The sequence below is a fragment of the Perognathus longimembris genome, chromosome 11 (genome assembly GCF_023159225.1).
Source record: "Perognathus longimembris pacificus isolate PPM17 chromosome 11, ASM2315922v1, whole genome shotgun sequence".
In the NCBI taxonomy this organism is placed as follows: domain Eukaryota; kingdom Metazoa; phylum Chordata; class Mammalia; order Rodentia; family Heteromyidae; genus Perognathus; species Perognathus longimembris.
This window is the reverse complement of record NC_063171.1, coordinates 55,158,787-55,170,917: the sequence shown is the minus strand read 5'-3', so window position 1 is coordinate 55,170,917 and position 12,131 is coordinate 55,158,787.

Genomic DNA, 12,131 nt, shown 5'->3' with positions numbered 1-12,131 from the left:
TTCATGGTCAAAAAAGCAAAGGAGCCTCTCCACCTCCCTGCTTTCAGTTCTTAGAAAACACAGGAGGGTGAGTGAGTAGAAATATGCAAGAGCCAGATGAATCTATTCTTCTCCCTAGCACTCCTGTGTCCATATTATTCTGGGCAGAACTGGCCATTACTATGGGGCTAGGACATAAGTGGGCCTTCTGTCACCCAAAATAATGTCATGGTTGCATTACTACTAAGGAAATGGAGACAAGATATGCCGGGCAGATCATGAATAGTGAGAATCCTTTCTTCTCTATTTTTTTTTCTTTAGACCTGATACATATTGCATAGGCTACAAATGAGAAATAATCATATTTCTTATAATGCCTTCTGGAAGCCTCCCCTCCTTTTGTTTTTTCCTCTGCTGGCCTTGCACATTTTGTACAGTTGGTATTTACTGTGGCCAAACCTAACTCATTCATTTATGAAGCTATCTCGGGCACCAGCAGAAGTCATAAACTATTCATCTCCAGAATGTTTATATTTGAGAAGGTCACAGTATTGAGTGTGTGCATACCCCAAGGCCCCCTCTCTCTGTTTAGGCCCCTTGTGGCCTGGGCTTGCTATTTTCCTTTAAACAGTGAAATGAGACGTACACGGCTCAAAATACATATTGGTGTTTTCTCCCAAGCTCCAGAGAAAGCCAGTGAGAAGATAAACTCCCTCAGATTCTCTGTTTTTGTTCCATCCTTCTGATACAATTCACTACCCTTGACCACTTGTCAATACCCCATGATTAGACGGCTTGGCTCCTCTTCCTTATTTTTTACAATGTAAATTATCTCTAAGAGCTTCACTTCAAAATACAGAACATGGGAGTTTTCAGCTCCCTGGGCTTCCATTCTAAAAGTCCAAGTAGGAAGAGGCATGAAAGAAGAGAAGTGTTCAGCTTTTCGAGAAAGAGAGAAACTGGAATCTTCTCCATGCCCAACACCTTTGCTCCTCTGCTGTGTGAAATGATCACAGCTAAGAGGAAAGTTTGGAGTCCAGAGACCTGAGGTGAGTAAGTTATAACACTCATTGTGTGACAGACTGGCTTTGGGGTTGACAAAGACTGCATAGAAAAGCACTAAGAGAACTAAGTAATAGTATGTGCTGTCTATAACACTGTAAAACTATTCTGCCATTTAGTCAAAGCAGTGACTGACAAACACAAATCTAGGAGGACAGTGAAGTTCAATGAAGTTAAGTGACTGAGCCAAGCACCCAAAGGTAGGGTCACATCTGATACTTATTATCTATACACATGCTACTTTCACCAGACGGAATTTACTCTTTCCCACTTCCCATCAATCCCTGTGACCCTTTTTACTACTTCATGGACAGATGTCCATCTGAGCCTTCAGGCTCCCCCTCCTGACTGGCTCTGCTGCTGCTAGTGGTTGGCTCTGGTCATCCTGCTTATGTTGTCCCAGGGCCTCCCTCTGCTGATCTGAGTCCTGGGCTGCCATTTCCTCTTCCTGTGATCCCTCAGCTACTTCCCAGGCCTCTACATTTTGAAGGAAGGGCTGCGAAGATGACCACTCCATCTACCCTGCACAGAAGCCCATTATTTGGCTTACATTTTACAATGTTTATGTTGTACCATGAGACCCACCTTTTCCACTGAAGGGTAATAGTATCATAGCCTAGGAAAGGTCTGCAGCCACCTGTAGTTCAAGGTCTCCTGGTTGGATCTGCAGACTCTACCTTCAGTCCTCACTCCAGCTAATCCATTCTCCCTTCCGACACAAAGCAAAGAACCTACCAGAGCTCTTCCATGGAATTAAAAATCAATCTTACCATGCTCCCCTGTCGGAATACATCACAACAGTCTCTCTGACCCCTAGGGAGAATATACTTTTACTTTGTGTAGTTTTATACAGACAAGTGAACGTCTCTATTTTAGATGAGACCCAAGGCTGTGCCTTTTATGACCAAGTAGGAAAAAAAAACAAACATTAAAGAGTGTTTCTAAACAAAATAAATTTTCCCCGAGGTGAATGCTGTTTCTTTCCTAAAATGGAAAAAAAAAGAAAAGAAAAAGCAAGCATCTATATTTAGCTCCTTATTTAATACTAAGTTCCCCTTCACTGCATCTGCCTTGGAGCATTCAGAGCCCCAGATTCCACTTCAAGCATCATCTCAAGTGGGATTTGGGACAAATGTTCCCAAGTCTCTAGATCTTTGTGTGCGTGAGCAAAGAGTTAGGGGACAGCTAAGCGATGGCTGTAGCTTCCTTTAGCCTGGAAAAACTAAACTTGCATTCAAGACCAGGGCATAATTGAAAAAATAAAAAATATCCAGATTCACAGGTCTCAAAGAATATTCTTGTTGGGGGGAATAAGGGTGCATTTGCCTAGGTTTGCCCTCAGGTAGAGGGCAGAATTCAAAGGCTAGAACTCAATTGAACACAAAGCAATTTGAGCAGCCCTGGGTTCCAGCTGAGAGGCCCCGTGAGCCAGTTTCTAATGGCGGCCGCCACGGACCCCCCGGAGAGCTGGCTGTGCTCCCCAAGGCGATATTGATGAGCTGGAAGCTTCACAGGCCGCGCAAGCAAGAATTTTATTATTATTGGTTTTGTAATTTGTTCACATTTTGCTGTCATTTGCCTTCCTGGTGGCCGTGGATTTCTACATTAAGATTTCAATTCCATTCCCCGGGGCTCCCATGTTTTATGAAGAACGCTAGTGTTTGCTGTCTTTATTGAAGTTGGTGTACAGCCCCTGGCTGCTGTGTTGAGCATAATCAAATGTCATTTATGAAGTCCTCCTGCCACCGAAGGACTGAGCACGAGCCGTGCGGCCTGGGAACGAGCAACTGGAAGAGACAGGCAGCCACAGAAGCGAATGTTCAGGTGCTGATAAATGATGAGGCTGAGGCTTGATTATTTCTGCCCCTGGCTCGCCTGTTGTGAGTTACAGGTCACTTATGTCTGTTCCAATGAGTTTCTTCAGGTGGGAAGTGTCAGATGCTGCCCGACAACTGAGCCATACTTCTCTTCTCGAATCGTTTGCCAAGAATAAGGAGATAAGAGGAGGCAGTATAGACTGCAGGAAGGGGTAGACTCAATTCTGAACAGAGCTCTAATCCCCTTTGGTCACTCTTTTTCTATGCAACCCTGACAAAGTCGTTTCTGACCTCAAGTCACTCATAGACAGAGTTCAGTTTCGATTAAAGAACCACTGAAGAATATTATAATCCAAATGTGTGCGTGTGTGTGAGAGAGAGAAAGAGAAAGAGACAGAGACAGAGATGACAGAGAGAGACAGAGACAGAGAGGGTGTGTTCTGGGACTGAACTCAGGGCCTCAGTCTTTTGCTTGACTTGTTTGTTCCAGGCTGGTACTCTACCACTTGAGTCATACTTTCACTTACAGCCTTTGGGTGATTAATGGAAGATAAGAGTTTCAGAGATTTTTCAGGATGGCTTCGCACCTCTATTCTCAGATTTCAGCCTCCTATTAGCTAGATTGACAGGTATGAGCCATCAGAGCCTGGTTTCCAAATTGTTCTTTTGATGTTGTGTGTCTTACCCTGGCTTCATGGGGAGAACCTCACTCCCAATGTGCAGGCACTGTCTTCTTTCTTGGTCTCACATTCTGCATGTTTCTGTGAAGTCTGCAATTGCCATTCAATAATGTCTTCTCCAAGTCCTTTTTGAAGTTTTTTTTCTCTTCATGTCCCTTTAAACATTCATACTTGTGTTACTAATAGCTTTTACCTTGCAAAATCCAGGATATCCATTTTACTTTCTTCCCTTACTTGACATTCATTCAAATTCCAGTAGACTTAGCCATATTTTTTGGATGTACTTAATTGGATGATACCGCATGGCCTTGATTATCCTCTCACCCCACTGGCTACTAGAAGGCCCAGGATCAAGGTTCTGACAAGGTTTGGCTTCTGATGAGGTCTTTCTTCCTGACTTGCTGGTGGCAGCCTGCTTGCTGTGCCCACCCTCAGTGGAGTGATCCAGGACTCAAGGGTATCTTCCTCTTCCATAAAAGAATAAAAGCCCCATCTTGCAACTTATTTAATTTCAGTCATCTTAAAGATGGGAGCTAAGGATTCAAAACCTAAGTCAGACACAGCTCAGTCCCTGCCAGCTATTCTCTCCTATTTCCCAGACCATAAATCCTAGATGTGCCTGAGCTCCAGAAATAGTATTACCTGAATCCTAAACATCAGAGTTCATGCACAAGATTTCACCACGCTTCCAGAGAAAACTAACCATGTAACCCTCGCTATCCCAAGGGCAGTTCCAGCTCCTCATTAGAACATCTCTTCTCCCAACTTTGTTCTCTTTTCTGTCTCTTTTCCAAGGGTCCATGCATTATATTCCTTCCTTTCCTTTATGCCCCAAGTAGAGTCTCTATCCTTGCCCCATGCATATTAATTTAGTCAGGGAATCTGCAGGAATTCTTACCAGTCTTGCATACTGAGTTTCAATGTGGCTAGGCTGATTCCCTCAGGCAGCAGAGGGTCTGGAGGACCCCTCCTTTGTGTACAGCCACATTGACCTCTGGAAGTAGGTGGAGTTGAGTACCCAGCTTGTCAGTCATTCCTAGGCTACAAATAAGCTGAACACCAGATTTATCCCTCTGAGAGGAAATGGGGATTTACTAACTGGGTGACCCCAAACAGAAAGAGACAGGCTATCTGGGGCCATCAAATGTAGCTGTCACGATGTGGACAGGCTTCAGGGAAAATAGTGTGTGTTATCTAGGCCGCATAGCCATTATGTATGACAGCCTCCTGTCCTGAATTTTCTAGGTCAGTCCCAATTTCAGTGCTCCATCACCTTGTCAGCCCGTGTATCCCAATTTCATGTTTGGAAAACACGGCCATCAAATCCTTAGGACATTGGATCAGCATGCAAACATAGAGGGTTGAAACAATCCTGGTGCTATTGATGAATATTCTTCAGACAAATAAATCATTTTTTTTGTAAAGACACTGAAACATCTAGAAAGAGGAAAATAATGTCTCAAAATCAGTGTCAGTTTCTGTTGTGCTGAGAAGCATATGTAAAAGCAGAGAAGTGGGTTGCTTTTCCTAGGATGCTTTTCAGGGAAAAGGGCAGCCTCACACTCCCACGCGGAGGGGGCACCTCCTCACGCCCAGCAAGATGTCCTGAAGGCCAGACAGGGCCACTGACCTGAGGTTTAGAAGAGACACAAAGAACTCCATTGTCACTCAAGTTAAACTCTGTTAAATCTAAGCCAGGCTAGGAATCCACACGCTATGCGTTAGTATCTATCCCAGAAAGAAGTGACTGAAAACAGATGCTGGTTTCTAGCTGTGCACAGTGGCTATACCTGTAAGCCTAGCACTGGGGAAGCAGATATGGGAGGATCATGAGTTCAAGGATAGCCTGAGTTCAAGAGCAAGACACTATCTCAGAAAAAGAAACAACAAAAGCAGCTGTCTCTAAAGTACTTCTAAATAATGTGCCATTGGTCCCTCGTTGCCTTACATAAAATTAGGCTTTGGCAGCAGTGTTTGGTGTAATATCTCAGAATTACCTCTGGAGTCTGGTTTTAGTTTTCAAATTAATGTCTTTTATTTAAGCTCTGAAGCTTATTTTCACACACACATACACACACACACACACACACACACACACACACACACACACAGAGGGATGAGATCCTGTTTAACCTTTCTGGTAGTTAAAACAGCAGATGGCCTTGGCTCCTGGAAAAGGAAACCTGTGGTGTGGTAGTGAATTTGAGAGGCAGGAAGAATGAGGAAAGGTAGCAGAATTTAGATGGAGAGAGAGGCAGAGACACAGAGTGAGAGAGTTGTGCACAGGTTGAAGAGAAGGATGAGTGTTCACAGTACATGCAGAAAAGGGTTGAGTATGATTTCTTAGGGCTGATTCCTTCCATTTATAGTCGGTGGTAGACTTGATTCACCAGCCCTCGCCTCTCTTCTCCTACAGCTCCTCTGAACAATGAATCTTAAAACTCCTTTAAAAGTTAAGAGATTTACCAGCCAGCAATCCTTGGATACATTTATCACTCTGGTGTTTAGGTAAATATAAAGTTCTCAGAGGATAAGACCATTTAGTTGTTAAATTTTCTATGGATGAACAAAACATCACTGATGACCATGTTTTGACTTCTGAGTATGAAAGTTCTTCAGGCTGTGTACTTACCACCAGTAATTCTTGCTTCAGGCAAAACCTATACCCTACGTGTGTACAGGCTATACAGATTTTGTGCCAGTTACCCCGCTGCCATGTGCTGTCATTGCCACTCTGCCATCATCCTTCACATTTTAGGGTGTATAGTGGCATGTCTGTCTACCATACACAGCTCATGTCTTAGATGTTTGTGAGAAAATCCAACAAGGCTGAAGTAAAAATACAGTCAGAAAACCGCCTTCAAGAGGAACCAAGACAGGTAAGTGACAGAGCTCCTGCAGAACAACAGAACTGTTCAACCGTTTCATACAAAAGTCCATTTGTTTCATTATTGTTGATTTTGTTCATTTGTTTGTGGAGATGTGATTTCAGTAGGTAGCCCAGGGCAGCCTTGAGCTTTTGATCTTCCTGATTTTTGCCTCCTCATTGCTGGTATTACATAGGCTGAGTGTCACTAAGCCTAGATTTGTTTCTGTAGAGCTCAGAGCCTTAAAGACAGTTGACGACGCCACAGTTATCACAGACAATCTGTTTAACATGGATGCAGTGGGGACCTCAGGGGTGAACAGGGTAAGTTTCTGCCTTCTGGAAGTAGAACTGCCTTGTAAGAGTGATGAGGGAGCCATGCTTAAAAAGCCAATAAACATGCAAAGCTGCACAAGGATAAGTGCCAAATGAGTGGAACTGAGATATGCAGCAGAAGTTCAGAGAAGGAAGCAAGAATGTTATAAGCCAGAAGACTCATAGAAGGGTCATGGAGAATCCAAATATGTAAAAATGGAGAAAGGGAAAGAAAGAATTATGTGCTTGTGATGACAGAACAAAGCGTGTCTCATTCCAAGTACAGGGCATCAGAGGGCAAAGAGGATGAGCTCAACAAAACTCAAGAGATCCAAAGACTTGGGACCATGTCTGTCTTTTTAGTGAAGAAAGGTAATGAATATTGCATATGCATATCTCTGAAGTAAATATTTAAAAGACAGTGCCTATTTAGGAAGCCAGCTTGATGGACCGAAAAGATCACTGGCTTAGTAGTAGAACAGAATTCAGAGTCTGGCTCCATTCCTGATTCATTACATAACCATAGACATCTCCCTTAATCTCTCTAAAACTTCATTTCCTCATTTGTAAAAGCAGAAACAACACTGCCAGTCGCCCCAGTTCATAACAGACAGACTGCAGTCAAGAATATTAATTTCAATATCTGACACAAATAATAGGTGTTCAAGAACCAGGAGCTCACAGGACTCCTACAGCTTCAGAATCTTCTAAACACAAATGACATGAATGTGAAATGATTAATTTTACCACGATTCCTAAGACTAGTGCCAAAATTAGTGGGTTGTATGTGCATCAAAAATAACCAATTATAAATTTTAATGTAAGAAAAACTCCTGTCATGGTTCTTGGCTATAAACAACAGAAGCAGATTCTGGTTCTATTAGGTAGAAACACAGCTCATTAGAAAGGTATCAGGTAGCTCACTGAATTGATTGGAAGAACAAATTCAGGCAGAACCAAGACAAGTAATGCACAATCAAGGTCACACCAAGGGCAATTCACCAGTAACATCACCAACACTGAATACTTGCTGCCATAGTGTTGGACTGCTCTATCCCCACACCATCTACTGTGTGTCCCTGAATGATACTTTGACCTTCAAGCATTTTCCACACCAAAAAGTCTCTTAATGAGATACTGAAACAGGATAACTGCAACTGCAAGACTAGAGTTGGCCTTGAAGGTCCAAGGCAATTTTGACTATGAAAACCAATCTTAAAAGTCACAGGTGATAGTATTTCATTTTCCAAGCTTCCATTCCCTTGCAGTCTGGGATAAGGAGATAGAATATGTTCCTATTTCTCTTCGGTAGTAAGATATAGGTAGAAAACAAAAACCACCTTCCCTGTACCTTGTTATTTATTTTCTTCAAATAACAAAGGAATACAGATGACAAAATAAAAAAATTACAAATGTCCAAATTGCACTATCAATGACAATCTATTGAATGCCTGTACACAAGTCTAATCAGAAATATGCAAGACAACAATATAATTTCCCTTAAGGAAATGGAAGTATAGAATAAGCAATGAGGCCTATCACGTTTCTAAAGGAACGTCATCAACATTGCCAAGACACAGTCCTTTCCACACCTACAAACTGAAGTTCTGATCAGATTCCTGATCAGATATGGATGTTCATTTGTTTTAAAATTTGGCAAGGTGAATTTAGAATTGATAGTCATCTCTATGTATCAATGGTGAATTGGGTCAAGGATCCCATACAGATAGCAAACTCTGTAATTGTTCATGTCCCATATATGAAATATTTGCATATAGTCTCCCAGGTTCAACCATCTCTATAATGTAAATACGATAAAATATTACTTAAATGTCTATTGTTTAGGCAATAATGACAAGAAAAAAGTCCTTACATGATCAATTAGAGTCACAATTTTTAAAACAATATTTTCCCCTATTGTTGGATTAATCATTGATTCACCATCCACAAAAAAACAGGCTGATTCTATATAAAAATATAGCAAGAGAGCAAGGGAATTTTTGAACAATAAATACATGAGGACATTTGCTACAGTAAATGCCAACACATTCCATAAGCCTATACTGATATGAGATGGCATGGAGTCAAGAAGATATGGAGTTCCTTAGAGTAGAAAAGAGCTCAGGATGGATCATTGCACACAAAAACTTTTAGCAGACCTAAGAAGGTATTTTAGAATAAAGGGGAAGGATGGTCAGGAAACTTTCTTCCCAGGACATAATGGTAAATATTTCAGGCAGGCTTTGTGAGCTACACAGTCTCTGTTGAGCCCGCTTGACTTTTTCATTTCAGTGACGAGTAGCCATAGACAATACTAAACAAATTGCTGTGTTTTGAGAAAACTTTATTTACTACAACAGGTATTGAGCCAATATTGCCCCATAGGCCAAAGTTTTCCAGCATCTCATATAGATTATTAAATAAGTGGAGTTGAAATCAATAGCTTTTCCTTGGAAAAATAAATCGAAACCCTGTACTATCCACAAGTAGAATATCTGTTTAAATAAATACATTAAATGAAAAATTAAAACTATAAAACTTCTGCAGTTCAAAAAATTATAATGATGAATCATCAAAAAAGACTTCAAGAAAATAATCTCAATGATCACAAAATGTACATACATTTAAACTACAGACTTGTGTGGAAACAATAAATAGTTCCACACAAATGGAAAAGTTATGAATAAGCATTTCATGGAAGAAACAAATGACCAAAAGAGATTAGAAAACTTACTCAAACACACCAGCAACAAGAAAGAAACAAAAAATATATTTTTCCTATCAGTTTGCTAAAATTAAATATATTATTGTGTCAAAGAGTACACAGAAGTATTCCCAATGTGTACTGTTTGTGAGAGAATGAATTGGTAACTAATTTTTATAAGGTTGTAGTATACATTAAACTTTAAAATGCATACCCTTCGACACAGTGAAAAAACACTTGCCAGGACCAGTTCTAAAGAATTATTTGTAGATGAGTGCAAAGACAAAGATTTCTTCTTATTTTATTTTATTGTTGTTGGTTGTATAGCTTGAACTCAGGGCCTGGACTCTGTTGCTGAGCTCTTTTTACTCATGGCTAGTACTCTACCACTTTGAGCCATAGCACCACTTCCAGTTTTTTGATGGTTAATGGAAATAAGAATCTCATGGATTTTCCTACCCAGACTGGCTTTGAACCACAATCAGCCTCCTGAGTAGCTAGGATTATAATCATGAGCCACCAGTACCCAGCTTAGAAATTTCTTTTTGTATATGTTTGTTCATTGATGTTTTCTTTCACTGTAAAAAAAAATAGAAATGCTAATTGTAGGTCAAAATAACAAGGGCTAAAATGGAATTGGATTTGCTGTGATGAGGTATAAGGCAAAGAGAAAAAGGCAAGAGGTAAAGCTATATAAATAAGCATATGTATTATAGCCTGAGCCTATATATTATTAAAAGCGGTACATATGCCACCGAAAAAGAAATTTTGGCTTCTTTTTAAATATTTTATCATCTTTAAGTAGTTATATGAAGGAGTTGCCATTTAAGAAAGCAGTTTATGAATATAATGCATCTTGATCAATGTCACCCCTTTCGATGCCATTCTTTCCTTTTTATTTGGCCATAATGGGGATTGAACTCAGCCCCTTGCACTCTACCAGCTGAGCCATGTACACAGTCCTCTTACCTCCAGTGTTTTCAGATAGGATGTTTTGTTAATGTTGCCCATTGGCCAGGCTGGCTTTGAACTTTGACCCCCTACTTTGGCCTTCTGAATAGCTGAGACTACAGAAATGTATAAGCATGTCTGGCCAAGGAAATTAAGTTTGGGGTCTTAAAACTGTATTTGGCAGTGGCTTGACAGAGAGCATCGAGAGAGTGATGGTGATGTTTCAATCACCGTGTGTCTAACGGTGCTGAACCCTTTCCCACATGGATCAGTCAAATCCACTAGCAGGTCCCTTGCCCTTCCATGTTCCTACCTACCTCTTCCTCACCTTGGCCAAGGTATCTCCTCTGTAAATTCACAGATGCTTTAAGGAAACATTTTCAGGTTTAGATTTGGTTTGTCATCCATGTTGTATGTGGAATTGTGACATCCAAATGGTATGTGTAAGTTCTAATGCCCAAACCTGTGAATGTGATTTTTGTATGTAAACACAGCTCGGAGGGTGGATGAATAGAGTGGCTCAAATTGAAGACCTCTTGCTTGCCTAGTGATCACCAAGTATTAGTTCTGAAAGTTCCTGCTTTTACTTGTTATTACGTGGAATGAACTTTCTTGATTGGTGTAACCTATATGAGCCCATGGCCTGGCTACTAAAGAACTGGAAAATTAAATGATCATGTCCACTGTCAATTTTGATCACCTGCTGTGTGGCAAGGACTTTTCTATATTATCATATATTAATTCACTTACTTCTTACAGGCCCTCTATCAAGTCACTTTGTAACTCATTTTCACCATAAAGGAAACTGAGGCATAGATAAACCAAGAAATGTAATTGAAGTATCCAGATGCTATATTGCTTATTACCTAACATTTTCAGTGTCAACAGAGAGTTATTATCTGCCACAAACAAAAAAGAAGCAGATTCTTCAAACCTAAGAAAGATTCTGAATGGCTATATTTTTAAAAGAAGAAAGGGAGCGTGAGCAAGTACTCATTATGTATGTATGTTGCTGTCCTACATATTAAGAGAAAACAATGAATATATAATGGCGACCACAAGACTGGTATGTGGAAAGCATTCCAACAATAGAATCTGTTTTGATTGTAATAGTTACTAGAATTACTACATCATTCTGCAAAGCCCCTCTTACCAAGTGTTCCCTGTCCTAGTACAGCTTTGCAAGGACTCCCTTTGTGACCCCGGGCAAGTCACTTCACTTTAACAACCTTGGTTTCTTCATCTATAAAATGGAAGTATGTTTGGGAAGGGCTGGCATTTTTTTAAACTGTGTAATATTTCAGATGCCCTTTCCATTTTGATATTCTCTAAGCTTGAATAGTCTAGTTCCTGATGGATATCCAAACCCTTCCTGGGGATTTCTACCATTCTTATCACCTGTAGCTCATAACCTCATTTCAGGTTGCATTCTACCCTCTCTTGTTCTATAATTGCTGTCCTTAAGTAGTTGTCCAAAGGGGGTTTGCTTTTGACATGTTAGTTTGTGAGTGCATCTTGGTCAATGTCACCTCTTCCCATCCTTCTCCCCCTAACTCTCTGGACTCCACCAATGCCCTCAAGTTATGTGGTTCCATTTTCAGAAATACACATTGAATATGATGACTGCAATTGCCCACCCTTCCTCTCTTCATTTGTCTCCTCCCTCCTCTGATCCTTCCTCCCCACCCTATAAAACAGCTTCCTGGTATTCATTTGGTTAAATTGTTAAGTTAGGTGCTTGTTCTTTCATACTCAAA